Below are 11,496 nucleotides of genomic sequence, written 5' to 3' on the forward strand. Positions count from 1 at the left end.
GCGAATGGCAGCTGTCGTCGTCGGTGTGGGTAGGAGAGAGTCGGGCGCAAGTCGTCTCGGTTCACAGCAGACCTGATGCCCCAAGTGTAACCGCATCCATGGAGAGACCCCCCACCGGACCAATACACAAGGCTGTGCCGTTCGCCAACTTGTGAATTTGCAGATTATTTTTAAACTCGAGTGATACAGCGATTCTCCAAGAAGGTTAGGCACATATGTGTAGGTCTCTCGTGTACCTGGAACCGCGTTACTAATATCTGTTGATAAAGCAATAGCCTAATGATATGTATGCATTTAAATGTGCAAATTTCGGTTGACTTAAGATTTGGTCCATGGACGCAGAATATCACAGCGGTACACGACCATTGCATTTACGTAGCAATGTTTTATATGCCGCGCTAGCAGTTGCTTTCAGTGAGTAACATGCAGTACAGTGTATATTCTTGGCCTGGTACGACTCTTAATTATGTATTGGCAACAGGCCCAGAACTATTCATGTCCACCTCGTTTAATCTGTACTGTACTCCCATCTGCTGTATATCTCAAGAGTACGGTAAATTCTGCCCGCTGTAAAACTCACCCTGTTATAATCCGTTCGTAAGGTACGCGGCGGCGCAGGGCAGGAGGCCGCGAATCTTGTCCTTGCGCAATTTGTAACGGCCAAATGGAATAGCCATTGAATATAAAACGTGCTGGGGTGAAGGGGACATTTTTGTTTGTTGATTAACACGAGATGGCCATCGTTTACGAGCGGCCGTTAGCGCTGGGCCCCCCGCTCTACCGCCCCGTGGAGGCCCGCGGCGGCCCGGGACCACCGCGTGGGCATCGGCAAAGGAAGGGGGGCGGAAAAGTGCCCAAACACTGAAAAAGGCGACGACGAGTTTGGGAGAAGGGGCACGCGGCTTTGCGGTCGAGCTCGCCAGCCCACCGCTGGCGAGCCACCCCCTGACCCCTGACCCTGAGCACCGAGCCAGCCGAAGACTCGCACGAGTCCGACCACCTGACTCAATTCAACTCGTCACGAGTACTGGCCCCTCTCGCTGACCCTCACCTCTCCTCCTCGCCGTCTGCCCTCTTCCTCGGTCACGCTCGTTACGGCGCGGCGGGGAACCTTCGTGGGCCGATCGACAAGGACGCCCCCGACGCGTTTCCCGAGCCCAGTGCCGCTCGCAGCGCGCGCGGCCCTCCCGTTGACCGCACCGCGGCCGCAGCTGCGGCCAAGCCCCGAGGGTCGGGGCACGCCCCGGCCGTCTGCTTCCTAAAGATAAAGGGCAGTGGATGGGCGGGTGTTCCACTCAATTAGAAAGTGCGCCGAGGTTGCACCCCCTCCGTCCGCCGCCCCCCCACCCCATCAACCGCTGGGCCCAACACCTGGCTAGCCGAGTGGGGATACGGCCGTGGGCGCAAGGGAGGGAGGGGAGGGAGGGGAGGGAGGGAGGCGGGTGTCAGTGGCAGGCTCAGTACAGAGGCGGCGATGGAAGTGGCGATCCATACTCTCTCTCTCAACTCCCCAACTCGCCGTCGCGGCCCCCTTCTGAAGCGCGACCTCTGGGGACTCCCAGACCTCCAGGCGAGGCAGACGGGGAGGGGGGCAGCGGTGGGGGGGGGGTTAGGGGGAGCTGGTGGCGGAATGTGTGACTGATCACACCAAAGGTGTGACACTTCACACCCTAGATTTGGAAAGTTGCACTCGGAGCAATGATAATGGGGATCGGCCGCCGTCAGACGTGATGCGTTGAATTCCGCGCGCGATGTCGCCCGAGCGGGAGCCGGGGTGGCGCGAAGCTTCACGAATGCTGCTGCTCCGCGCACCACTCGGCCTGCACTTATTAATTCTTAACGCACAGGTGGAGACATCGCCATGGCAATAGGAGCCGACCACCCGTCTGCACTGTACCGTCTGAGTTTTCATCTGCCGTTTGTGCTCAAAGATTTCAAGAAAAAAAGCTTCGGCCGCGATCAGTCCAGACGACGGGGTTTTGTTTTCAGCGACCGCGCCCATCGCGAACGATTCCATCCCGCTGTCGCTCCCCCCGCAGCCACCGCCTCGGTACCGAAACCTCCGATGAGCACGCTTGGCTCCGTGCGGTGCGAAGGAAGTTCAACATGCATACACACTTACAAACGGGCACTGGAAACTGTGCATTTCCATTGTCGCGCCCAGACCAGCGCTGAAATTGCCCGTGGAAGTGGAGACTCCATTTTTAATTGTATTTATCTGGGTTTTTTTTGCTTTCTTCCAACTGTACTGCAATGTCGCTGGCGACATGACGCCAAGAGAGGAAGGAATTTCCACACGGACGCCTGCGTCTCGGTGGCGGTAGTCTTAGCGCTCCGACGCGGCCTTTGCAACCTCCCTGAGTTACCGACCAACCCCAGGGGGCCAGCCCCTCTTGAAGACAACCGCCGCATTTAATTTAATTGTTCAACACATTACGGCGTTTTCACTTTGAGGGCACGGATCACACGAAGGTTTTTTTTAAGCCAATAATTTACACAAGAAAACCTTGCCGAGTCTCTTTTTCAGGAGGCGCCTGCTTTGCCCCAGCTGTCAGACGACTGCCCATTTGCAGGCCAGGTGACGAGTCACATTGTGCCCACAGGGACAGCTGCCATTGGGGGTGCTCTTTCGAATGTGTTGAGACGAGAGGTGACGCCGCGCGGCGCTCGGCGTACAGGAGGGCGGCTCTACCAACAACGAATCGTTCTCCTAACGCCGTGGCCAGCCCTGCGGGGCGGGTGGAGGAGGGGGGGGGGCGGCCACCCATCCAAGCGATAACCAGGCCCCCAAACCCTGCTTGGCTTGCACGGGCGGGCGACCGGGAACGTTCCGGGGTTATTTTGGTCGCAGGCGTTTGCTTGGCCCCTCGCTCATTAGTGAGGCGGCGGCGGCGGCGGCGGCGTCGTGCGGGCCCCCGTGGGCCCCCACGGGCCCCGCACCGACCGCTGCACCTGGGGCAGCGCGCGTCTCGCACTAATCAAGCTGTCAGCCGCGCTTGTAGCGACATGACGGACGGCACACACGCGGACCCAGCCTGCGCCACCTCGGATTAAATCAGATCAATCAGATCCACTGTGCAAGGTGCGAGGAGGAGGAGGACGGTGGTGGTGGTGGTGCTGCGACCTCTCCCTCTGTCTCTCGCTCTCCCTCTGTCTCTCGCTCTCTCTCGCTCCCTCCCTCTCTCCCTCCCTCTCTCACGTTGGGGGAACCTCTGCCTACCCCGGGGCCCATGCTCCAATTGTCCACGGTGGAAATGGGGGCTTGGGACAACGCGTCGGTAAATGTCGATTCCGCTGGCGATGCGTGCGTCGGTTGCTTTATGAAAATTGTATGTAATATGCAAATTATGTGCAGCGATTATGCAAATTCTATGTGAATGATATCTCGGAGAAGTAGGCCAAATTCCATATAGAGGAGCTCTTTAGAGCGCGAGAGCTCCTTTTATCTTTTACCGTGTATCTGCGATTGCCAGGCCAATGAAGCACTCAAAAATGATTAGAATATCACGCGCGTGAATCAATGGAACTGGGAAACGTTTTTAAAAAAAAAACACGAGACATCAAATGATAGTTTCTTGAATGGCAGTGCAACCCAGCCGAAGCAATGCAAACCAAGGGGTGAACTTTACCTTTGCTGGAATCCATACGACCTGGGCCACATCGAGGAGCAAAGGTGAATGCTTAAAGCAAGAGGTTATCTTGTTGGTTTGTGTGACGCCTAGGGTGGTGGTGGTGCTGGTGGACGGTGCTTAGCCTCTGCTCACGTGTCCGTAGGCGCTGCCCATCGGGCAGGAGATGGGCTCTGAGTAGTGGTTCGTACGCACCACGCGTCATCGGAGTTTTGTGTTTGGAGGGTCTGATGGGATGCTGGCAGTGAGTTAAGACCGCTGCGGGGACCACAAGGCGCAAGTTAAAATAAAATAACAACCTCGACAAATTCGTCGTTAACACTGCAGCTAAGCAGCTTAAGAATATTTCTCAAGTTGAAATGTCCGGCCTTCTTCTTCGCAGCAGAGAGAAATCATTTCGATTGACGTACTGTATTTAATATTTCACAATACCGAACGATAAGTCAACCGTTCTACTCTCATTATTGTGAATAAGGAGCATTGCCCGTAACTTTAGCCGATTGAATTCATGTCACCGTCACGAGGCGTCGCGAGTGACGGACCGCGTGGGTTTTGTTGCATGGAATACGTAGATGGTGTGGGCAAGCGCTTTCCACTGAGCCACCCCGCATCATCGAGCCACCTGCTGAGCCACCAAACACCGTGCGGCGAGCTCACTGAGCCACCCCACTCAGCCACCCAATACCATGGAGGCACCCTGCTGAGCCACCCCACTCCCGCTCTTCACTCGCGGTTCCTCCCAGCGCGGCACTCTTCCCGCGCCGCGTCTCCCCACTAATCACCTCTCACCCCCTTCCCCTCCCCAACACGCCCCCTCCGCCCCATACCCCCCCCCCCCCCGCTTTGCTTACCTGAAGTGCTCATTATCACTGCTCATTTGTGGCACTGGTGGGGTGTGTGGCTGGGTGGCTGAGCGAGGTGGGGGCGGTGGGGGCGGTGGGGGTGCTCGTGTGGATGTGGACTTTACGTTGGCTGGGCGAGCGGTCACGGCAGCCTGCGGCAGTCACGCAGTGGGCGAGCGCCCGGCACTTGACTTTGGGACGACGGAGCGGGGGGAGTGGCGGGCGGGGGGGGTAACGTCGCGTTTAATTGGAGCCACGGCCGCGCTCGGATTTCGTAGGCGCGCGCCCTCGCCGCGGACGCCGTGTTGTGGCACGATAATTGGGGTGGAACAAACACTCGTGTGCACATGTCGGCGGGCGTGTACACACACGTGTACACACACACGTGTACACACACGCACGCGCGTGTACACGTGTGTGTACACGCATGCGCGTGTACGTGTGCACGTTTTATAATTACACACAGAGATGCGGCTTGGGTGATTGGGAGCAGACTAAAAACACCACCGTGAGTGCCACCAAGCACCACCACTTTGCTCTCCTCCTCGCCCTCTCAGCTCTCCTCCGCTCGGGATGAGAACCGTTCCCAACAGCGTCGCCCACAGTCGCCCTACACACTGGACTTCAGTGTCTCGCTCCCTCTTCTCCGGAACGGTGCCGTAGGCTGGCTTGGAATACGGATTAAACGGCGTAAGGCATTCCCACTACAATGCAAGGTGCGCCTATCCACGTAACAAATCCTACGCTACCGTGCCCTCTTAGCCGCACACCGCCGGCAGTGTGGAGGTGCGATGGATGCGGCTGTGTGCCAAAAATAATGCCCGGAGCAGCGTTCTGGACCGTTTCCGGCCGAAACGAAGCCCTGCGTACGGCCCAGATTGACGTCTCCACGAAGCGCATGCTTGTGCCACACATGGTGCACCGCTCCGTGCCCGCTCCAGACAAGAGTTTGTGAGGGTGCCAACGGGCATCGACTCGTATCCGCTCCACCTTCGATGGTGCTGTTTGTTGCTGTGTCCTTGTGCCCGGCATTTCGTAAAATAATGACGACACCTACATCTACTGTACGCCTCACCCCTTCCAGCTGCCGTGCCCCCGGTTCACGCCGGCGCTCGGAGCGCGTGGCACCGCCCCATCTAAAATCGTTGAAAGCACGCACGCGGTGCACCCACGCACGCACGCGGTGCACCCACGCACGCACGCGGTGCACCCACGCACGCACGCGGTGCACCCACGCACGCACGCGGTGCACCCACGCACGCACGCGGTGCACCCACGCACGCACGCGGTGCACCCACGCACGCACGCGGTGCACCCACGCACGCACGCGGTGCACCCACGCACGCACGCGGTGCACCCACGCACGCACGCGGTGCACCCACGCACGCACGCGGTGGACCCACGCACGCACGCGGTGCACCCACGCACGCACGCGGTGGACCCACGCACGCACGCGGTGCACCCACGCACGCACGCGGTGCACCCACGCACGCACGCGGTGCACCCACGCACGCACGCGGTGCACCCACGCACGCACGCGGTGCACCCACGCACGCACGCGGTGCACCCACGCACGCACGCGGTGCACCCACGCACGCACGCGGTGGACCCACGCACACACGCGGTGCACCCACGCACGCACGCGGTCCACGCCGCGACGTTTCACTCGGGTCGGGATAACGGCACTCGCCCTACCCGGAGCCTCGGCGCTCGACGTTTCGTTCCGTGCGAAGCGGCTAGAGCGGGGCACGGCGCTCGGAACGCCGTCTCCCCACGCGCCGCTCGCTGCCCGTGACCTCAATTACGCGCATTCCCCCGGGGGTTGCCGCGCCGCGTTTGGGCCACGTCGGCCGTCTCGGCGAAGCCGCGACCCCGTGGCGCGCTCCGCGGCGTGAGTGCCGTTTACCCGCCGCGAGTTGTGATTGGGCGACAGTGACGACGCCAAGGTTGACGTTATCAGCACGTTGAATGATCGTCAATTGGTGAAGCGCGGCGAATTTACTGAACTGCAGGAGGGAAATAAAGAATCGGATATCCCGGTGCTCATTTTGGTAGCGCTTCGCCCCTCTGGAGGGAGAGACCCTGACCATCATCACTCACGCGGCGCTTTATGTGTGCGGGCGTGTGCGCGAGTACACGTCGCTGTGTGTGAGTGTGCGCGTGCAAAGTGGATCCCCCTAATGGAACATCTTCGCCGGTTAGAAACATTTAGGCTGGCCTGCCTACGATCCATCTTGGGTTTAACCAGGCTGGATTGTGTGAGGAGCTCACAAATCCTTGAAAGATCTAGGCAAAGTCCCATCGGTGAGTTCCTCCGGCAGGCAAGGCTGCGTTGGCTGGGCCATGTAGCCCGCATGCCCAGCCACCGCATGCCTAAACAGCTTTTGGTCGGCAGGATCGAGGGGGCTAAACGGGCGCGGCACGGGCTAGAGAGGAGATGGAGTGATGTGGTACAGGAGGACGTGGAGCTGAGTGGACTTGCTGATGACTGGTACCAGCGGTGTCAAGATTGGCCTCTGTGGAGGAGGCTCGTGAAGGACGCTACTGGGCAGTTGGAGGCAGTCGCCCTCCAACGACAATAGAGAGGGGAGGAGCGATGCTCACAACAACGAGTCGAGCGCCGGGTGGCTAAAGCACAGCAAGTTGGCACAGTAGGGGGCACAGGTGGTGCATCAGCCAGTCATCTCAGTCAGTCGACCCATGGCATCTGTGTCTGCCCGTGACCTCCTGCCAGCGGGCGTTCGACACTTCACGTGGCCTCAACGTGCACATAGCCTGGCACAAGCGTCGTGGTGACGTCACCGCTACTTAGTGGCGAATGACGGTTGTTGTTGCGTGCAAAGTGCAGGCCAAATGGAAAGTAAGTGTTGCAGCCTCGGCACAATGGCTCCGTTGCAAAAAAACAAGCTCATTCCACTGAATTATTATCAATAATTCATACCTGAATATTGGGCTGCAACGTGAGCCTGATAACGCGCCGATGGGAATCGGTTAAGTACCGCATTCCATACACACTTCGGATTTGCTCTGCTGCTGCCAACAATGTGTGGAACTCACTCCCAGGCTCTTGCTGTCTGTGCTGTTTAGTCTCTCAGCCTATCATCCCTGTGGGTCAATAAAATGCACACCACTTTGTGAATAAAGTCACCTGTGGTTGCCGTATGGATAGGCTTATCGCCATCATATAATTATGGAATTTACACCACTTGCTCAGGGTCAGCGGTGGTATGTTGAACTAAAGAAACGAGTTTTCAGTCGAGATTATTTAAAAGTCTATCGCTCCAGCGGCTTCCCGATGTCGGAGAGGAGAGCATTCCAGACGGCCTCTGCCTAGGACCGGCTGCCTCCGGTGCCCTCTTTGCCACCCTCGCGTCCACGTCGCCGCGCACGGTGGGTGGTGGAGCCGCTCCGCTGTCGCCGCGCGGAACGACGCGGATTTGCCAAAGCAACGCCCCCCCCCTCGCCCCCCCACCCCCCCCCCCACACCGGCCTTCGGCTCGACAAGCGAACACATTCCTACCGCGTACGCGAGCGATCTGCGATGAACTAGCGACGGTGGTCGCGAGGCAGACAGCGGGGAGACAGGGGGAGGTGTGAGGGTGGGTGAGGTGGGGGGGGGCTCTAAGCAGACCCCCTTTTTTTGGAAGACCTCCCCCCCACCCTTTAAATGTATAATCTCCGAGTGAGGTTATGGAAGATTTTGGCGTATTGAGATAAGAAAAATGTAGACAAAAACAGAGATGCAGAGTGAGATGAGAGACGGGAGATGCAGACAAGATAGTGACAAGAGAATGTAATCGGATTTTCGTGTCGGGTCGCTCGTTGTGTCTGTTGGGATGTGAATTGAGCTGATACTTGACACACCCTGAATCTGGGGCCCCGTTTGCCGATTGGGGCACTCGGCTTGGGCACTGGCTGTGGGTTAGATGCCAGCTTGGACACTTGCTCATTGCGCTGGGCTCCCTTTTGGTTTTTGTAGCGGCTGAGATGGCGCGACAGCTTTGGGGGGAGGTCTTCGACCAGCAGTGGATTATCCCGTGGCCGATGGTGATGACGATGCCGATGGTGACGAGACGGACAGCTCGCAGAGCAAGCTGGCGTCAGCCTCGCGGTCAGCACGCCCGACTGCCCGGCCTGCATCTCGTGACTTCTATATATATGTATATTCTTACCGACATTTTATCGCTGGATGCACAGTGGAGGAAGGACAGTGTGCCTCAAAGGGCCTGAGGCTAAAGCGCAACCTTTTGATTACGGCTGTCTGGGCGACTCCCACGGACGTGCCTGACGGCCGCTCACTATGGCCACTGGCACAGCCGCCGATGACTGGGTTTGCAACATTATTTAGTTTTCTTGTTTGTTTCACACTGACGACATGAAAATAGCACGACTGAAAGTCTAATACTTGAGGAGCTTGTTGGCGGTTCCCATCGCGATCATTCCGCTCGTGCGGCATCGCCGGATCATAAACCGCAGCGGTTCAATCTCACGCCCGGCTCGACGTGTTGGTGGTAAACTTCAAGTAGCGGTGTGGTGGTGTGCACACGCACACCCTGCGTCCGCTCCACCCGTGTGGAGGACACGGTCTCCCAGACGCGCGGCCTGTTTCGTCTCGTCCACACCGTGCTTAACCACCACACGCCCGCAGTTTCACAACATACAAACACACATTGCACATACAATGCTTTACACTATCTGCTTCTTCCGTCCCACCCATTGTCTCTTTTCGAAAGCTCTTGCGATCATTACAATTCTTTCGATTTAAAGCTTTCGTGACTGCAGGGATTCATCTTCTTGGTTCTTTCGGTAAAGTCACGTAGAAGCGAAATAATAAAATACTAAAAATAAAACATAATAAAACACAACAGTGAGAATAGTATTTTACTATGTTTTATTTGTATTATTATTATTTCCCTTCTACGTGACTTTACCGAAAGAACCAAGAAGATGACAATTCTTATTTCAAACTTTGATCGTGCCGGTCGTCGCTGGCCACTTGACGTTTTGGGCTTCTGGGCCCTGTGCCCAGCAGCCGTGTCAACATATCGAGTCCTGGTCGACCCAAGAACCTGGTTTTGCCAGCGAGCATCTTTATTATTGAAGCCCGAGGGATTAACGAGCTCCGGTCGCGTTATCCCATCTGCGCTGCCGTTGAGCGGGGCGGGGGCGGTGGTGACGTCGGGGAGAGCCTTGACCTCGCCTCGTCCGATGCGGTTATATTTAACAACAACAACGGCGGTGGCGGCGGCGGAGCGCACCGCTTGCCGTAAGGACACCACAACCGGAGCCCCTCTGGGCTTTGTGAGAATCACTTTAGACGAGGCCGCTCCTTGCTAAGGAGAGCGGAGCGCCGGGAGAGACGCGCCCAGAGCGTTGTGGCGCGCGGGAAGAGTCCTCCGTGAGTCCTCCCAGAGTCATTCGCCAATCCTGGGTGCGGCAGTGGCAATCCGCGACGCTGCTGTAGGAGGACGCTGCTGTAGGAGGGCGCGGCGTGCGTCGTCGTGGTTGTGCTGCGCCGCATAGATCGCCGCCGCTCGCGTTCGCGGCACCGTCATCGTAGTCCGGCACGATGTCCGACGTTTCCCTCCGCGTGCCGGGAATTTCCTCGGCAACCGAATGCATTTCACAAGCCGATGGATCCTGGGTGTGGGTTTCCCATTGCTCATAATAACGCGAGATGTTTCCATGGCTGTTGGGACAGGCGTCGTGGGACAGGCGTCGTGGGACAGGCGTCGTGGGACACACCGCGAAGAAGCTGTCCCCTTGGCCCTTTCAACTTCCGTGCTAATTGTCACCCCTCCCACAATCCCTCTGGTTTTTGCGGACAGTCTCGGTGCGGATCGTCTCGGGGTCGTTTTACGTTCCAGCTCGCCCACCGCGTGGCGGTCGAGGCGACGGCGCTCATCCTGCCGCTCGCGCGTCGTTGGCGTGTGCGGAGTCGCCCCCCTCTGTGCTGCCGCGGCAAGATGCCCTCCGATACGCGGACGCCATCGGAACTTCCCATGATCATTGCTACCGTGAAGCGGCCGATGAACGCGATCTCCAATCTCTCTCCCTCTTCGAGCGGTACTCCTCTCCCCGGCAACGACAAAAGTGAGGCGTCGCGCAAACAAGCGCGGCTCTAAACCCGACCCTCTCCTTTCACCTTCACGGCGCGGAGCCCCGACTCTGTCAGGCGGGCGATACATCACAAGTTTTCACAGCAGGCACCGCTGCCCTTATCCACGCAATCGCGCAGTAAATCAAAACAACGACCCTGTTGCGAAACCGTCCCCGGCCGTTATATTTACCGGGACCACACGAGGTAATTGTGGGGGCGGGTGGGCGCGTAGAGGAGAGGAGAGGAGTGGCCTCGCTTAACGAGAGCAGCAGACGACAGCCCGCCGTCCCCTGCGAGCGCGCTCGCCCGCCCTCCGCGGCCCTCTAGCCGTAACCCGATCGCGGCGCGTCCAATTACTCCGATGTGTGCGGGGCGACGCGCGACGAGGTGGCCTGCGCTGTGAGCGCAGCGCTCCGACGCCGCCGCCGTCCCCAGCGGGCGTCCGCGCACGGCCCTCCGGCGTGGCTGCCGTGTCGGTTCTCGTGCGGGCGCGCGCGCGTTTGAGCGTGCCTGCGTGTCTGTGCGTGTGCGCCCGCTCTTTAGCGTTTGCAATGCTCAGCCTAAACAGTCAAAGCAAAGGTCATCGTTTGTGAGAGGAGCGACTAGCGGCGCTCGTTTGCACGGGGGATGCCGGTGCCACTTGCCCAGAAGATGGCTGCGAACCAGCTGTCATCCTGCCCGCAAGTGAGGGTTGTGAAATGGGACGCGCGTCACAGACAATTCATTTTGCGAGTGTTCGGCTGTTTGCGCAAAGCGGAATTTGCTCTCGGTTGGTGATGCTCTGGTTTTTTTTGGGAATAAATTGGGGCCGTCACATTCGGGCTCCCATTGCATGCTGGGAGTTTGTGAAGCGGGAGGGGATGGGGATGGCAGCAGCGTCTGGGCTGAGGCCTCCCGTGGTGTTCAGTGAACCGCACGGTCGTTG

At 58.5% G+C, this 11,496-nt stretch overlaps 1 long non-coding RNA gene across 3 annotated transcripts in view; it reads right to left on the reverse strand.

The window, feature by feature from the left end:
* LOC144718617 (uncharacterized) overlaps nucleotides 1–11,496 on the reverse strand; it is a 64,425-nt gene that overhangs the window by 48,484 nt on the left and 4,445 nt on the right. Inside the window, exon 2 of one of the 3 annotated variants that reach the window (XR_013585461.1) lies at nucleotides 1,052–1,258. The exons of the other annotated variants lie outside the window; for them this stretch is intronic. This is a non-coding gene — a long non-coding RNA (uncharacterized LOC144718617). The remainder of the gene's footprint in view (nucleotides 1–1,051; nucleotides 1,259–11,496) is intronic. 3 annotated transcript variants of the gene reach the window in all.

The sequence above is a fragment of the Lampetra planeri genome, chromosome 5 (genome assembly GCF_965212315.1).
Source record: "Lampetra planeri chromosome 5, kcLamPlan1.2.h2, whole genome shotgun sequence".
In the NCBI taxonomy this organism is placed as follows: Eukaryota; Metazoa; Chordata; class Hyperoartia; order Petromyzontiformes; family Petromyzontidae; genus Lampetra; species Lampetra planeri.